We start from the raw sequence: 17213 nt of genomic DNA on the forward strand, positions 1-17213 counted from the left end.
CAGATAACCCAATGATACAGGCACTGTTACATTTGGTTGTGCTGACTGTAACCATTAGACCAAAATCTACTGCCAGAATCAGAAATAGAAATAAGAATCCTGATACCCAGTGCTCCAAAGCTGTCTCACACACACTTGTGTAACCTCTTAGCAATGTCTGTTTTGTGTCCCCATTTATAGGCTGGTCCACATAATGGATGGTCCCTTGCTTACCATCATTTACTTCTATAGCTGGAATAGGCAGAAAAAAGTCTATGCTGTAAATCAGAAGGTTGTGGGTTCCATCACTGCTGATGACCCATGTAAGGGGTATTAAATTAGTATAAGTATCCTTGAATAATTGTTAGAATGGTTTTATATTGCAAAATCGTGTATTAGGAAGTGAATTTGGATGAGTTGGATGTTGTGTTAATATTTCTTTTACTGTTGCATTCTTTTACTGTTGCATTTATTATTTGCTTTTTGTAAATGGGGATTGTTCCTTTACTCACAGGATCTGGCAAACAGGTCAGAGCTTGACTTAATAAATGTATCTTTCCAGAATGCAACCCTTTCGCTCAAAGGGGGAGCATTAGCATGTGTGGGAGACTGAATGTCTCAGAGCATTGCTAATGATCTATAGTCTTTCACCTGTAGGTCACCAGTTTGAGTCCTGTGCATCTTAGCTAAGGGATGTTGGAATCCCCTCTCCAAGATGAAATTGGTCATTTCCTGCTACCACGTCACAAACTGAGCTCCACATTAGAGACTCTCTTTTACCATATGTTTGTACAGTCCTAGCCCTTATCTCGTTTGGGTCCTCTTTCAAGAGCGCTTACTTGAAATTTGCAAGAGTTAGCAACACCATCATTAGCTCTCTCTCTTTTACACAAACACACACAGCACAAAAGGCAGAAGACAGACCAAAAACCATATATAAAAAGATCAGGGTTTGGCAGTCAAGCTCATGATTTTTGTAGCTCTGAATCATGATTTCTGAACTTTTGAGGGTAGTGAGACAGATTTGCACAGGGTATAAATCAGAGCAGAATCTGGGATGGGTTTGGTTAGCTGTAGTTATAGTTTTCTAGTCACTGTTTGCATATCCTTACTCCTTGTACTTACTCTTAAGTTAGTTTGTTTCCTTCTGCAAAACCTGCAGAGAGAGTACAAAAGAATGCTTTTTGATTGCTTGAAAATAGACTTTTTAAAAAGTTCAGTGACTGAGTGATGAATTAGGGGGAAAAAATCACAATGAAACTAGATAATTAAAATCTTGAGAACTTTTTCAACCAATTACAGTCAGTTTAATTAGTTGGAGCATGTATGGTTTGATAGAACCCTTTAATTTTATAGGGCAATTTCATAGGTGGGGGGAGAAAATAAAACATGAATGTCCTTAGCAAGTATGGGCCTGTGGGTTTGGATAAAATGACATGAACCTTTTCTGAAGTCTGAGAAAGTTTGATTCATTTTTTCCCCTAATTTTTCACTGCACCTCTGCACTTCCAGCTTTTGACTGAAATTGACAGCAGAAATATCAAAATATCACAAACAAGCCTGTTCTCACAGTATTTCTGGCCCAACCAAAACCAAGACATTTCTCCTTCCCTGACCACTGACTGATTGAAACTCATTCTTTCAGGACCATCATTTAAGAGGAGTGCCAGTTAAAACCACCTAAGAAATGTTTACTTCCTCTTCTCGTCCTCCTCCACCTAGATTTGTCTTTTTTTTTTTTTTTTTTTTTTTACAGTTGTACAAATGCTGAGAATAGAGAGTTCGTCAACATTCCTGAGAGGTGTAAAAATCAAATACTTTATTCCAGCACTGCTGGGGACTGTTTTCTTCTTCTTTCCATACAGCCAGGTACAGTATGTATTCTCTAATATAGGGAAGTGCTGTGGACACAGATCAAAGCTGCTAATAGAATCAGGAACTAAACTAGGCTTAATAGGCTAACTACTTCAAATGTGATTAAAGTTGCAAGAAACCAGTTCTTTTCCTTAACCAGGCCTGGCAGTTCCAGGTTAAAAACTGATTTTATAAGACTATATGTTCTTCTTCCATATTAGCAAAATATAGCTATTTGACTGTTTCCACAAGCTGCAATTTGTACATTTCCTGACAGAGCCATGCCAAGCCATCAAACAGACAAGTTGGCAACTTCACGGACTGAGCATCAGTTTCAGGGAAAAAAGAAGGAGCTGGCCAACTATTCAGCCTCCTTCCCTCTTTCCATCTCCTAACAAATCACTCCTGTAGTTTTGTGGGAGCTGATGTTTATGTGGTCACCTCATGCTACTGCTAGTTTATGATGTCCCCACTTGAACCTTTGTTGTCATGTTGGAAGTTGAGGCACACCAACATGTAGAAGAGCTGTTAAACTTAATATCCAGTGTTTTCCCTCACAGCAAATACTACATGATCTATGTAATTATTGCATTCTTCATAAGCATTGTTACCTGTGTTTTCACATATATTTTTCACTGAACAAATAAAAATCAGCCCATTTTCATAATAACTAAAAATGGGATCAGTGTACACATTTTAAAACATTGGCTAAATTTAGGATATTTCAGGTAAATGTAGTATTTTTACATTTGTTTTCATATATATGAAGTACATCATAGTATTATCTATTTGTTTATATGACAGCAATCAGCTCAGAGCAGTACAGGACTCATGTTTAAAGCCTGTCCAGGTCCTGACAAGATCACAATCTCAAAGGTAGACATAGGGAAGAGAATGTCTGGTAAACATATATTGTACTTGTAACATCCTTTCCCGCCCACCCCCTGCATGTGCTAGGTGGATAAAGCTAGATAACTGATCCCAAATAAGGCCCCAAACTGCTTCTCCACTTCCATTGAAGCTACTAAAAGAATGCCTGTCATTTGGGCGAGAGGGAAGGGAAATATACATTACATGGTTTTAAGGGGTGATGCAACTCTCACTTGGGCATATGTTCCCACATGTCCTCTGGATATAGCCATAATGCCCTTGGGAACTCCTGTAATGTTGTGAAGCCTCTTCACCCACCAAACTGAGATATGGCTTAAAAGCAAAATATAGTCCTAAATTTTCAGCCAGTCTTTCTGGTATAATTATATATACTCATATTCTATGTTCATATATAGTCTTGATCTTGCACCCACTGAAGTTAATAGGAGTTTTGTCATTGATTCCCATGGTGCAGGATCAGCCTCTACATGCATTCATGTGCACACATAGAAGATACCATTTTAAGCTTCCTGTTGGGATTCTGGCAATACACATTTTTTCTCTTCTTACTACAAATGATACTTTCCAGAATAAAATAGCACAGCAGCTATATGAAGAAATCGATTCATGTACATACATGTACATGTGCAATATCTTCTCTAACCCCTAAAGCCAGCCACCTGATCTCCTCAAGGTAACTCCATGCTAACCTTATGCTAAAAATGATTTTGCATTCTTTGGATTATAGAAGCAAAAAAATAGCCTATAAGACACAAGTTATATCTGAGTAGATTCAGTTTTCCAAGGTGTCCCTGTGCTGTTAATACCTAAGAAACCCAAGAAGTATGAGTTCATCACAAAGTAATCCAATATTCCAAAGGATGATCAATGTTCATTTATGAATGCATGTATAATGCATATGTCTCAGCCATCAGCTGATGGGCTATGCTCTTGTAAAGAAATCAACAGAAACTTAAACAAGAAGCTGCCCTCTCATCAGCCTTGAAAAGCAGAGGCAGCAGAAAGAGACATTTTGCTAATGGAGCTATGTTTCTATTTTTTCTCCCTATCAAATCATTTTCCTTCTGTAAATTAATACATATAGTGGAATAAAATACTTTAATTTATGCTTCTGAAGACTATGTGAGAAAGCTGGATCAGAACTTTTCTCCCATGCCCCCAGCCTTTAGAATACATTTCTATTTTTGGCACACTGGATCTTTGTTCTACTAAATGAACAAAAATATTATTTCTTCTTTAACCGTAAGCTCACCTGTTGAAAAGGTGAAACAGTTATTTATACATTTAGATTTATACATTGCACATATCAGTAACTAACATTATCTTTCAAGCGAAACATATATCGCCTCTTCCATATTGCATTGGTTCAAGAAAGAGACTCCATTTTCCATAGACAGCAATCCCTTACCTTTCTAAAGCATGAAAGACATCAGTTCTTTAAAATTTTGCTTACCGTTTAAATCCCTGAACTACAGGCCCTTAAAAAGCCAGAAATGCATCAAGATTTGCTGCTGTGAATGTATATTCTTTCAAAACTGCTTTAAACACCCACCCCTGCTTTTTTGATCCCCCCCTTTCCATTTTTCAGTATCTGCTGAATAAGGTTCCTGATTTCTTTCCCTGCAGAGGGCAACAAAGAGCTTTGGTGCTGGTTGTATGATTTGATTTTCACCCTAATGAAATATTGTAACTAATTATGGCGTTCTCTTGCTATCAGACCTTTGTGAGTCCTTGACAACCAACCTGAATCATGTTAGTTACTCCAGGCAGACTGATTGCTTCTCTAAATGCACACTACTGCTTTGCTGCTGGTATATTTCACAAGCCTGACTGGCTGGCTAGCTAGTCTTCACATCAAAGGGTTGATTGTTCTGGCTTATTGGTCATGTGTCTCTCAAGGAAACATACAAACCTTTTAGAAAAAAAGGAATGCAGGAAAGTTAGATTTGCTATCATTCAAACTAGCATATGAGGTTTTAAGTCCAATTCCCAAACCTAAGTATTTAGGTTTTGAAATAGATTCAATAAATCAGTTGTCCTGTTAAAGAGAAAAAATGTTGACTTAGGATAAGTGCAGGATAATACTTAAAATAGTGTTAAATACAGAAATCATTTTAGGGCTCTATGCTTTGAGTCAGGGAAAGTAATTAGAAAGCTTGAAAAATGTACACATACAATGGTTCAAGCTATTCTGTGGTGTGTTTGTGTCTGTCTGTCTATCTATTTTATATCTATATATAGCATGTGTAACGTGTGAGTAATATTCATTTTACCAGCTTAAAGGTTTCTAGTTTGCTGTACCTAGTATCATTTGTAGCACAGTTTCATGCCTGGAGGCTGACATTTTCCTGTTCTATATCTCTTCGTTATTGTGAACTTGTGACAGCACAACTAAACATTCAGACAGCAGGACGAGCTGCATGAATCCACATCTCAGTGGAATGCAATCAGGCATATCAGTCGTCCAGTAAAAGATTGTACTGGCAACTTCTAAAGAGAGGGGGGGAAATATCCAACTGCATGGTGAAAGGTGGAAGTGGAAAAAAAAGCATAAACCAGCTCTCATACAAAATATACCATGCTGTTAGTTCTACTTTGCTTTCCTATAAAGGGCTTTGCTATAAAATATCTAAAAACACCAAATTACTGCTGGTCTTACCAAAATATCTACATTGTTGTTTTCCATATAAATTATTAACTCCATGAAAGAGGCAGAAGAATATGTGAACAATGAAACCTAATTGTTTCAGTTCATCCTTGTCCTGCCCCTCTATCTCTGTGGAAAATAAAAATGAACACTAGAATAGAGACAATAAGATCTGATCCTGTAATGCAGTGGCCTATTATATGAGAAACCTATGGACCAAACAACCCTGACCAAATAAGTCTTCATTGTCTTTGCCATGGAACCCTAAATACACACACTTTGGGACATCTGACTCAAAGTATCATTGGAAGCAAGAATCTGTCTTGGGTGCTAGCTCACCTGCTTGGCACACATCCTGTAGGACAGGGTTTCTCAACCTGTGAGTCACAATCCAAGCTCAGATTTGCCCCAGTGTTTCAAAGGGTCCTGTGGCAGCAGTCCTGCGGAACTAACTGGGCCTGACTCCCTGCTTCAGGCGTTGTGACATCTCGGGTTGCAGCCCCACTCAGGTTGGCGCAGCTGCCCCTCCGTCATGATGGCGGGGGCAGCCGCACCAAATTTGAAAGTGAGGCACTGTGACCCCATGCACCAGGTCACAATGGCACTCTTACATATTTGGCCGTGCTGGCCACCGGTTTGGGGCCAAACCTAAGCAGCGCTGTGATCCTGGAGGTCAGAATGCCCAGCATTGGGAGCTGGGCTCAATTGGCTCCCCCATAAGCAACCCAAGCTCAGTTTCCATCAAGACACAACATCTCCATCCAGCTTCTTTTGTTTGTGGCATCAGATCTTTTGGACACTATGCTGGTCTGCTAACTAAACACTGAGAGGGTTCATTATGCCTGTACCTTACATCCAGTTATGATTTTAGAAAGCATTCCCAAACACTGGTCTCTGTAGGGACCAGGTCCCGCTCCTACTGAAATCAATAAAAACACCCCACTGAGTTCAAGGGGAGCTAGATTTGGCTCTCAATCTACTGGTGTATCACCTTTTTAATGATCTAGATATAAGAAGAGGCCAGTTTTAGAAAAATTTGTGTCTAAATTATTTCCTTTTTACCCTTTTTCTAAAGCAGTCTCCACCATGGTGCTGTAGGTCAGAACCATGCAGTTAACAGGTCCCTTCTCCAACCTGCGGACAGATTAAAGACATGAAGGAAAACAGGAACAAAAAAGAACTACACAGAACATGTATACTGTGGGACTTAATCATTAGAGCTTTACAGTTTCCTGAAGAGATGGTTACATCTACTTCCACTGAAGTTTTGAAGAGACAATATGTTTCAACCTTCATAGGCAAGAATACAGTATCCATCCTTCTAACACTGTAAAACTCTCCTTTGCATTGTTCAAAAATAGTTACTTCTAGGGCCTTCTCTCACATACAAGACTACTGGCTCCAATTCATTTGGGAACAACTACCTACAATAAATTGGACTTGTCGAACACATCCATGTTTAAAGTTTACTCTGGAAAGCCACATCTTTAAATAGACTCAGACATCTCAATAAAAACAGATCTGGGGCAACACCTCCATAAATCCCAGAATAGCTTCTCAGCCACACCCAGAACAACTCTTAATGTTAACAAATTGGACCACAGGTTTTGCAACCACCTCAACCGCACTATGGGTATGCACTCACAGGACACCCACACAAATACACTCTCCCATTGGCCTCTGCATCTCAGTTTTCTCAGATCCTACTCTGATCTCTACTAGAGCTGAGAAAATAGTTTGGGGGGCAGGGGAAGGGAATTGCAAATATTTGTTCTAATTCAAAATTAATTTCAATTTGAACATCCTTGCAAACTTTCTCGATCACCTTATGTGAACCTTTAAGAATTCAATCTCCATCCAGTAGCATGAATATTTGCATAGTAGACTTTTTTTTACCTCATTCACCCTAAATGAATTTCCATTGTCTATTCAATTGTAAAATCAATATAATACCTTAGCCAACAAAAATTGTGATTATTTACTATTATACATATAATTCACAGGTCATGAGGTGTGTCAAACACACAAGTCCCGTGGTATTGATTCTGTTCCCTGATTGCATGAAATATATAACCAATCAAAATAGTGTGAATAGCAAATATTACAATTGACTACATAATTCAAAATGTACTCCATATTGGCTAGTTATATTGGACACCCTATCACGGAACAAAAGGAATATTATGTGACATACGTAACTAATCAACGCAGCATGCATTGTGAATTGTCTATTCAATTGTAAAATTAACAAGTTGAAATGTGAATGATGTTCTCAAAAATAATTATTTACTGACAAAAAACAACAAACAATTTTGAATAACAATACTAGCTGATTTTTCGTGATCTGTTCTTAGACACAAAGAAAAAGAATGGAATACTTTTTCACCCTTCTCCAGTTTCAGCTGTTTCCTATATTTTGCCTTTAAAATGAAAATATTGTTAAATCTGCACTGCAAATATAAACAATGTACACAGTTCAGCTGTTGTTTCTTTAAGCTATAGGAGCTGGAATGTTTCTAAACACATACCATAGCCAGGATTTATTGATTACTTAGCATAGCTTTAGCAAGATGAACTGGAAACATGAATGAGGCCAGGGAAACACATAAGGATCCTGTATCTCCAGAGGGCCTGGCAGCAAGCCCTAACTCTAACTTTGACCAAATATTCTTTTGGCAGATACAGATGGCACATTTCTATATAATCCATAGGCCTTGTTAGCTCCCACTGAAGTAAATCAACCTGTAAGCATATTTCTCCTCTAGATGAAATGGCTCTGAAATATTCTATGAGCCAACAAACATGATGTTTTTGCCTGATCTGCTAGTAGATTCATTTTAGCAGGAGTTTTTTAACAGCAGGTGGCAGATTTAAATTCCATTGGCTATCTGCCCTGTTCTTCTTGGAATTGTACTTAAAGATCTGACTTTATCCAAAAGTATTATGTATGTGATCAATGGCTCCATGTCTAGCTGGCAACCGGTCACAAGCGGAGTGCCCCAGGGGTCGGTCCTGGGGCCGGTTTTGTTCAACATCTTTATTAATGATCTGGAGGATGGGGTAGATTGCACCCTCAGCAAGTTTGCGGACGACACTAAGCTGGGGGGAGTGGTAGATACCCTGGAGGGTAGGGATAGGATACAGAGTGACCTAAACAAACTGGAGGATTGGGCCAAAAGAAATCTAATGAGGTTCAACAAGGACAAGTGCAGAGTCCTCCACTTAGGAAGGAAGAATCCCATGCACAGCTATAGACTGGGGACCAACGAGCTGGGCAGCAGCTCTGCAGAAAAGGACCTGGGGGTAACAGTGGATAAAAAGCTGGATATGAGTCAGCAGTGTGCCCTGGTTGTCAAGAAGGCTAATGGCATATTGGGCTGCATTAGGAGGGGCATTGCCAGCAGGTCACGGGAAGTGATTATTCCCCTCTATTCAGCATTGGTGAGGCCGCATTTAGAATATTGTGTCCAGTTTTGGGCCCCCCACTACAAAAAGGATGTGGACAAGTTAGAGAGAGTGCAGCGGAGGGCAACCAAAATGATTAGGGGGCTGGAGCACAGGACTTATGAGGAGAGGCTGAGGGAACTGGGTTTGTTTAGTCTGCAAAAGAGAAGAGTGAGGGGGATTTAATAGCGGCCTTTAACTACCTGAAAGGGGGTTCCAGGGAGGATGGGGCTAGGCTGTTCTCGGTGGTGGCAGATGACAGAACAAGGAGCAACGGTCTCAAGTTGCAGGGCGGGAGGTCTAGGTTGGACATTAGGAAAAAGTTTTTTACTAGGAGGGTGGTGAAGCACTGGAATGGGTTACCTAGGGAGGTGGTGGAATCTCCATCCTTAGAGATTTTTAAGCTGAGGCTTGACAAAGCCCTGGTTGGGATGATATAGCTGAGGTTAGTCCTGCTTTGAGCAGGGGGTTGGACTAGATGACCTCCTGAGGTCCCTTCCAACTCTAATATTCTATGATTCTATGATTCTATGAAGAAGAGAGAATTTTCGGTCTATTTTCCAGGCTATGTCTTAAAGACCCACATTGGGAGGTGGTGAACAGTATGGAGCCTTATTACCCCAGGGAAGTTCCAAGAGGCACTCACCTTCCCAGGGCTCCAGCCAGGGTAGGGTAAGTAAAGTGTGTCCCTTCTCCTACATATGGGGTAAAGGGATTGGTCATAATCTTATCCTGTTTTACCATGGTACATTGCAATGTTTTGAGGTATGTAGATAGAAAAACTATGTATGCTATAACAACCAGTAGGATTTTTTTAAAATTATTATTAGTAGAGTTAACCAGTTAAGCCTTTACACAAAGCATCAATATCAAATTAGTATTAGCTTTTATTTGTCTTTAAAAATGAATTGAAGTGCTCATAGAAGATGCTAGACTGACTACACTGGAGACTAAGGCCCAGATCCAGAAAGGAATTTTGGTTGTAGGTCCTGTATTTATCCACAGAGCAGATAAAGAATGGGCAGTTGCATTATAAACTTTTCCTCATAAACCCAGTGTACTCCCCCATGGACTTTCATTAAGAGTAACTAATTTGTTCAATCTCCATTCCTTAAAGGTTTCTAATGCACCCATCACCACAGTATCTTAGATAGAGAAATGAATGCCCATTCTGTTGTTGGCCTCTAGGTGAAATTGTTAACAAGGATGACAGTTGCTACCAACAGTCATGGTGGCTTTTTGTTGTAAACACTTGATCCACTAAAAACTGAAGTGTGACCACAAGCTTCTTTTTCCCATGAAACAACTAATGGATGTTAACCATTTTCAGTTGCTGTGTACCTGAGCAGCTCTGGAACATATGTCCGAAAACTTAGAGGTAAAAGGCTACATATTCCATTACCAAATACCTGTCTCCTAAGATATTCATTTGACTGCTAGATACAAGTCTCAAGTTCAACTGGAATTTAAGGATTTATCTGAAAAAAATAAAGGGTAAAATCTTCAAAAGCACTTATATGATGTAGACTCCTATGTCTTATTTTAAAAAATGACAAACACTTAGGGGCAAACTTCACAAACAAGCTTAGGTGCCTAGAAAATCACTGGAATTTCACAAAGACTATGTTCAGAGCCTAGGCTCCCTGTACAATGCAAGGGGAAAGACACCTTGCAATGGGATTCAACAAAGGCATCTCCTCACCTAAAATAGTTAGCGGGAGATGACAAGCCAAGGGATGTGCACTAAGCCCTGCCCCCTCTCAGAGGTAGGCACCTCCCCTTGCTTGGGATTCTCAACTGTAAGCCCTGTAGTGGTGTCACATACCTGTGCTGTTTTATCAAGAAGCAGAGGAGGAGGAGATTTTAATTGGAATTTGCCAACTCAGCTCAGAGCTGAAACCACTGGGCTATGGGATATTCTGATGTGGGGCTCCCTCAGTCTCTTCTGTTGAAGCTGTTCCACTGTGGAAAGAAAATGAAAGAATATTTGGGCCAGAGACAGAATGCAAGCATGAGAATGTTTTTGTAGCCTAGTTCTTAGCACATGCCTCTAGGAAGTGAGAGAGCAGGATCCAGTCCTCCCTGCTGCAGTGACTTTTTTTTTCTAAAGCCACAGTGGAACAGCATCAACAGGAGAGACTGAAGGAGCCCCACATCAGAATATCCCTAACCCAGGGGTTTGAGGTGGCAGATCCTTATTCAAATCCCTTCTCCCCCTCAGATGGATGGGGGACTTGAACTGGGGGGTCTCCCACCTCCTAGGTCAGTGGTCTAACCACTGGGATAAAACTTACAAAGCAGCAGCACCACCATGTCTGTCTCTGCCTCCATTTTGTGTAAGCTCACCTATAGGGGCCTGATCTGATAGGTGTGATCTAGGCATGCTTACCAGACTGGGCTCCACAGGTGAATTAGGCAAAGGAACACCTCTCTTCCCCCACTTTGTGCATCACTGTAGTGCTGCACTGTGCATGCTCAGAGGCAGACACAGGGGCACCTAGGGAACTTTTACTGCAAAAATTTAGGCACTGAGCAAATTTAGGCATCTACAGGGTTCGGAGGCAGTGACTGGGTTATGAATGCCAGGGGGTCTGATTCTGGGATTTTAGGTGCCTAAAGTGGCAGTTAGGTGCCTGAGGCCTTCTGTGAATCTAGCCCTTTGTATCCTGTCATACTGAAAGTGAAACCTAAATGGTTTTGAGGCATTTTGAAAACGCTATTCTAAATGTTATGTTCTTTTTTGTCCTTTTAATTAGTAGTGGTCTTTAAGACTTTGGATCTGATTTTCCACTACTTTTCACCTTGGGTAACCATTTATACCTGTTCAAGAGTGGATATAAAATACTGCATATTCCGATTGGTTGAGTTTTACCCTTACTTTACTTACACTGGTGTAAATTCTTAGACTAGGGAAAGCTGTGAAAAACAGGCCCTCAACCAAACTCGTTAGATGGTACGAGTAATAAACAAAGTGTTTTAATACTGCTTAGGACTGAGCTTGGAGAAGAAAATACATACCCATTCTATCCCTTTCCCCAATGCTCAGCAGTGAACTTCACATAGCATTGATCAAGATTTATGGATGGTATTTATTTTAATGCTGTTAGGTGAAACCATTTTATGTTTTCTCAAAGGGAGTTAATGTAATGCTTTTTGAGTAAAAAATAAAAACAATTTATAAAATAAATAGGACAAGCTATTTGTAGGAAAGCGCTGTGGCCTTCCTCAGAGCCTGGGCCCGAGGAAGGGTCATGATGTCCCTGCTGGGCAGAACAGGGCCCTACAGGCCAAACTGCCTGGAAACAGAGGGGCGGAGCCAAGGCAGGGAAGGGAACTATAAAAGACAGGCTGAGCAGCTCAGTAAGGGGGAAGCTGTTGCCGGAGGCAGACATGTCTTCCTGGAGGCCCAGGCCCAACCCCAGCCCCCACCAACCGGGGCTTCCAAATCCTGGCTGGACTGCCAGGCCCTAGTGACTGGAGAGGGCCCCAAGGCCCTAGTGACTGGGTGGAGCTGCCAGGCCCTAGTAGCTGGGATGAGCCACCCAAGACTACTGGGTGGGGAAAAACCTCCTGCGGTCGGCCCTGACCTGGAGTAGCTGTCTGACATTGGGGACCCCCTGGAGGTGACTGAACCCTGTGGACTGGAGGAGACCCTGGGACCCTGGAGGAGCTGCCCTCCACTGAAGATGCAGAGGAGTTTCCAGACCTGTTGCCGGTCGATGGTGAGGGACTTGTGGGTCTGCTGCTTGCAGTCTACCGCAGCGACCCGGAGGAAGACTGCTACCTGCAGGTACCTGGGGACAGGGTGGGAGAAAGTGGCCCATGGACAGTCAGCTAAGCAAGTGGCTGAATCAGGGGCTAAACCCCGTCAGCGTGTTATGGTTGGATACCTGCTGACTTAGTGGCAAACGGCTTTGCCACTGATAGGTCCCTGGGCTGGGACGCAGTGAAGTCGGGTGGGCCTGCGTCCCCCTACCCCCTTCTCCCTAACCACCCCGGGAGCACTTGACATCCTCTGAGCTTGGCGAGCAGAGGATACCAAGCTCTACCAGCCCCGCCTATCTGCAAGGCTGGGGTCTCCAGACTATTTTGCCTGTCCTGCCCACTGGAGGGCCGGGGGCTTTTGACTGCCTCATCCGCCCTGTCCGGCTTGCAGGCCAGGGACTGTGAACTGCTTGCTGGCCCCACCCTGCCTGAGGGCCGGGGCCCCAGACTGCTTTGCTAGCCCCACCTGTGGGAAGGCCAGGGCTACAGACCCCGTATCAGCCCAGCCCTACAGGAGGGCCGGAGGGCTACAGACTGGGGAAGAAGCCCACCTCACTGGGGGCCGGGGCTAAAGACTTGTAAACGGGCACTGTTTATTCCCCTAAAGGAAGACACATTGGCCTTCCTCAGAACCTGGGCCTGAGGAAGGGTCACGACGCCCCAGCCGGACTGTGCCACTGGCCTACAGCATTATTTTTGGCAAACAAAACTTTTTTTTTTAAATGAGGTCAAAGTAAAAAAAAAAAAAAAAAAAATACAGAAACCATTTTATAATGCGGCATGAAGAAAGAGTCATCAGCAAAGCCTATAGCTTAACACAAATGTCTTGGACTTGAACACTACCTCAGCACGGGCTCTCGCTGCTGACACGACATGCTGTTATTCTTCAAAACAAGTATTAAATATACAGAGGAAAGGGGTTACAAGAGCTGTACTGAAGGAAAATTACTCCGATTGCAAAAACAAAAATGGTTTCACTGTCACAGAGAGCATTCTAATTTGCAATTTGAAAGTACAATCTTATGCTATAGGCAAACCCGTGATTACTAACAAAATCACCTCAGTTTTCTGAGAGAGAGAGAACACTTTTCCACCCAATTTTCCTTCCCCTCACCTCCAACCTTTTGTGTGCTGCATTCTAACGAAAGGTCAGAGGTTAGGACTTTATTTTCCTCCGGACCATGAATGCTAAATAGTGCTAGCACGAACAGTTCAATGACCCCTGTGTATTCTGAAGTTCCTGAAAAATGAAAACAAATGTTAATCTGGGTTTCAAATCAGACCCTTTCTGGTGAAATATACTCATGAAGAACATTTGGCCACTTTCAAAAATCAGGCTGAATCGTGACTTCTGCCCTAGCTCTGTTTTAAAACAGAGCTAGCTTTATTTGTTGGAAGCCCAAAGCTGTCGCTGGGCTAGCAGTCCAAGTTCTCTCATGTAATTCTCACTTGGTGACTACTACTGGTCAGGTGCAAGTTACATAAGCCAGAGCAATCTCCAGCACACATCAAGGGCACTGTTCCAATTTAAAAGTAGATGGCTGGAGTAGGTGTTATTTGTACCCTGTGTCAAGCTGTGATTGCTCACATCTGGCAACAAGCTGAATAGGACTTCTGATTCAGGGTGAAGAAAGAAAAAGTTGGTGGTAAGAAAAAGAGAAGGAACATGAAGTGGGGTTTATCTTACATCTTTGTGACTTGAAGTGAGATCTCCTTTTAGCTAAAAGAGATTGGTGTAGTCCTGTGTATGTGCTGCGATATTGCTGAATGGCCATAACTACAAATCCAAAAACCTAGTCCTGTGACATTTAAAATCCCCACATTCAAAAATAAACCAGTTGTTTGCTAAAAGCTTCTGAGATATGAATGCATCCTCATTTGTGATAGGATAACAGATATTTTCTCTCAAGTTCGTATTAAACCACGGCAATGCTCTCTTGCATCTAATCTTATCACTCTAGGCCAGACAACTTCTTTTTAAATCTCATTTTCATTTTTTTTCCTTCTTTCGCTCTCCAGGTCATTGTCTCAGATGCAGATACAGAGCAGAAGTTTGAGACTGCATTGTTGAGACCCAAAGATTACTATCTACCTGCAAATGTGGGTTGTGCGACTACTGATGCAGAGTCTGCCACTGCTTTTTCTTGAAAGGATTCTCCTGGAGCAAAAAAAAAAAAAACAACACATACACCACATTGGCTGCTATTTGAATATTTAATCTCATGCCCTGCTGCAGAACTGCCTTAAAAAGCTGTACGTTTTGCTTATACTATACTGTGGAGAAAAAAGGGTACAGAGGAATGCTAACAAAGCTTGCAACAATTAGTAAGTTGGTATTTATGTATAATTCTACTTATGAAAATCCAGATACTTAGAAATGAAAAAAGCATAAGGGTCTCACTCCCTTCAGGAGTCTGAAAAGTGTAGATTGAGTACATTTTGGAGCTTACAGGTATTTAAAGCCCTGATATAGTACAGTATTATAGTATTCTGCTGGTACAACTAAAAGCAACGTGTAATTCAGGAGTACTACACACTAGGGCTCAGAAATCACCAGAGGTTCTCTTTCCCAAAAGCAGTAATTATTCAAAAGCTTCCTGAGCACTTGAGAACAATTATGTTTAAATATTTTAAAAGAACCTGATTTGCTAGCTGGCATCACCTGGCATCATTTTTGTGACTATGGAGCTATTCTCTGTCTGCTTCTGTAATTGTTGGTTGCTTTTTTTATGGAAATAGATTCAAGGTGGTTTCCAGGCAAATCTGAGAGAATCATTAGCACTAATTTGTAAATGAGAACATGTTCACGTGGATTGGTTTTAGAATTATTTGAGGGACTTCATATTATGTTTCTTTACCTTAGTGAATGTTTTTCATGTTGATCTTTTCTGTGATATATGTATTATTTGCATGGGTCTGGTCTATCTTGATGGATATTCCCACAAACAGCATTGTTCAGAGAAGTGGTTCAGCTATAATTGTATGTGTACATATGGTAATTCTTATTACAACGTCAGAATTTACTAAAAGTTTCCCCATCATAATGTCTGCCCACACATAAGGGGAAGAAAGAACTACAGCATAACAGCTCCAGTAATGCGTGAAATATCAGTAATAGTGAATTTTTAATGGTAATAACTCTAGGTAGATTTGCTATAGATATTTATTTGCTGAAAGTTTAAAAGGGATCTGAGAAAAAAAATGAGATATGGGAAGAAAAGAAAGGAATCAATAAAAGCTGCAGCTAATTGCCCCTCTGAAAGTCATTAAGTATGGCTTTAGATAGCTGCATTTGAAAATTCTCTATATTTAAGGCTCCCCTCTCTCCTTGAAGCCACTCCTATTTTAAAATTTATCAGCGATTTCTAACAATCAGTCTAATTCAACTCTGACAGTGACCTCTCGGCTAGATTACACTTCATGAAAACTTACTCTTGAAAACCACTTACAGACTACAGGTGCTGTAGAACAGGAACATGACAGCTTGACTTCTCAGGAGACATCATCCATGAGATTTAGAAATATAAGTTCCACGAACAGCATTGGCTACCTATAGACTAATGGGTGTCATTCATGATATACATTAGTACATAATGCCCTGAATAATATAGGATTCATCTTCCTTCAGCAAAGCACTCATTTATGGCCCAGCAGTGAGATTGACTTAACTGAATTTGTTGACCATCCTTGCTCTGAATTTTTGTTTCCATTCTCTTCTGGACATGGACAAAGGCTGATGCCTTGTGCCTTTGTAATTTCTTAATTCCATTTGCTAAATCATCCAGAGGCCTTTGGGCATGGTTGCCAAAGATACATAATTTATTATGCTTATGTAATGTAGCATTATTGGCACTGAACAGAATCGAATAAAGTACAAATTCAGACATGTACAAAGTGGAGTTTTCTTAGATTATTACCTCATCTGGTTTTTTTAGATGAGATGGGTGAGAGGTGAGTTATATGTGCGGAAGGTTTCTCTCCCAGCAAGACTAGTTAACTAACTGCTTTACCTTCTGTGAGGACATAGGGAGTGTTTATATAAACACTCCCTATCAAGTATAATTTCTTCTATGTGAGGTTATTTATTTAGTTTGTCCTGGCTTGAGCTTTCAGTGTTTGGTATTCCTTCCTTGCTCCATGGGAGCTGAATACATATAGCATTACACAAATGAATTTCTGAAGGCCTGGTTTTAGGTGATAGTAAGGTATCCACATACCCCTTACTCTTTACAGGCACTCCTACCCAGTGCTGAGGCTGGCCTGGAAAGGGTTGAGGAGCTATTGAAGGTAACTGGGGAGCTCATGCAAAGGAGACCCCAAAATTCCAATTAAGTTTCCAAGTACTTCTGCTCCCCACAGCCAATGTTGGAGCTGCAGTAACTCCCAAGGATGCGGCAATGGGAGACCACAAAGTTCTTCTGAGGCTGGAATGGATGGGGCTATTTACTTTGCCCAGCTCCCTGATGAGAAGTGAGCTCACCTAACTGATATATGCTTGGGCTCTGTTGTGCATTTGAGATTCCTGCAGCTATCCATCAGCTACTTAGATCCAATCTCTACCTGGGGTGATTTAAGGAGGCTCCACACAAGTACAAAAGTCATCCCCAAAGACTTGGGATGTCTTGGATTCCAC

The 17213-nt window shown here is 41.3% G+C and overlaps 1 long non-coding RNA gene across 1 annotated transcript in view; it reads left to right on the forward strand.

Moving 5' to 3' along the window:
* Nucleotides 1-16464, forward strand: part of LOC137146275 (uncharacterized) — a 56114-nt gene extending 39650 nt beyond the window's left edge. The window contains exons 2-3 of the long non-coding RNA XR_010917894.1: nt 9380-9487; nt 14600-16464. This is a non-coding gene — a long non-coding RNA (uncharacterized lncRNA). The remainder of the gene's footprint in view (nt 1-9379; nt 9488-14599) is intronic.
* Nucleotides 16465-17213: the final 749 nt, after the last annotated feature.

Source organism: Emydura macquarii, unplaced genomic scaffold, assembly GCF_026122565.2.
Source record: "Emydura macquarii macquarii isolate MOO-44397 ecotype Brisbane River unplaced genomic scaffold, CSIRO-AGI_Emac_v2 contig_431, whole genome shotgun sequence".
NCBI classification, from domain to species: Eukaryota; Metazoa; Chordata; order Testudines; family Chelidae; genus Emydura; species Emydura macquarii.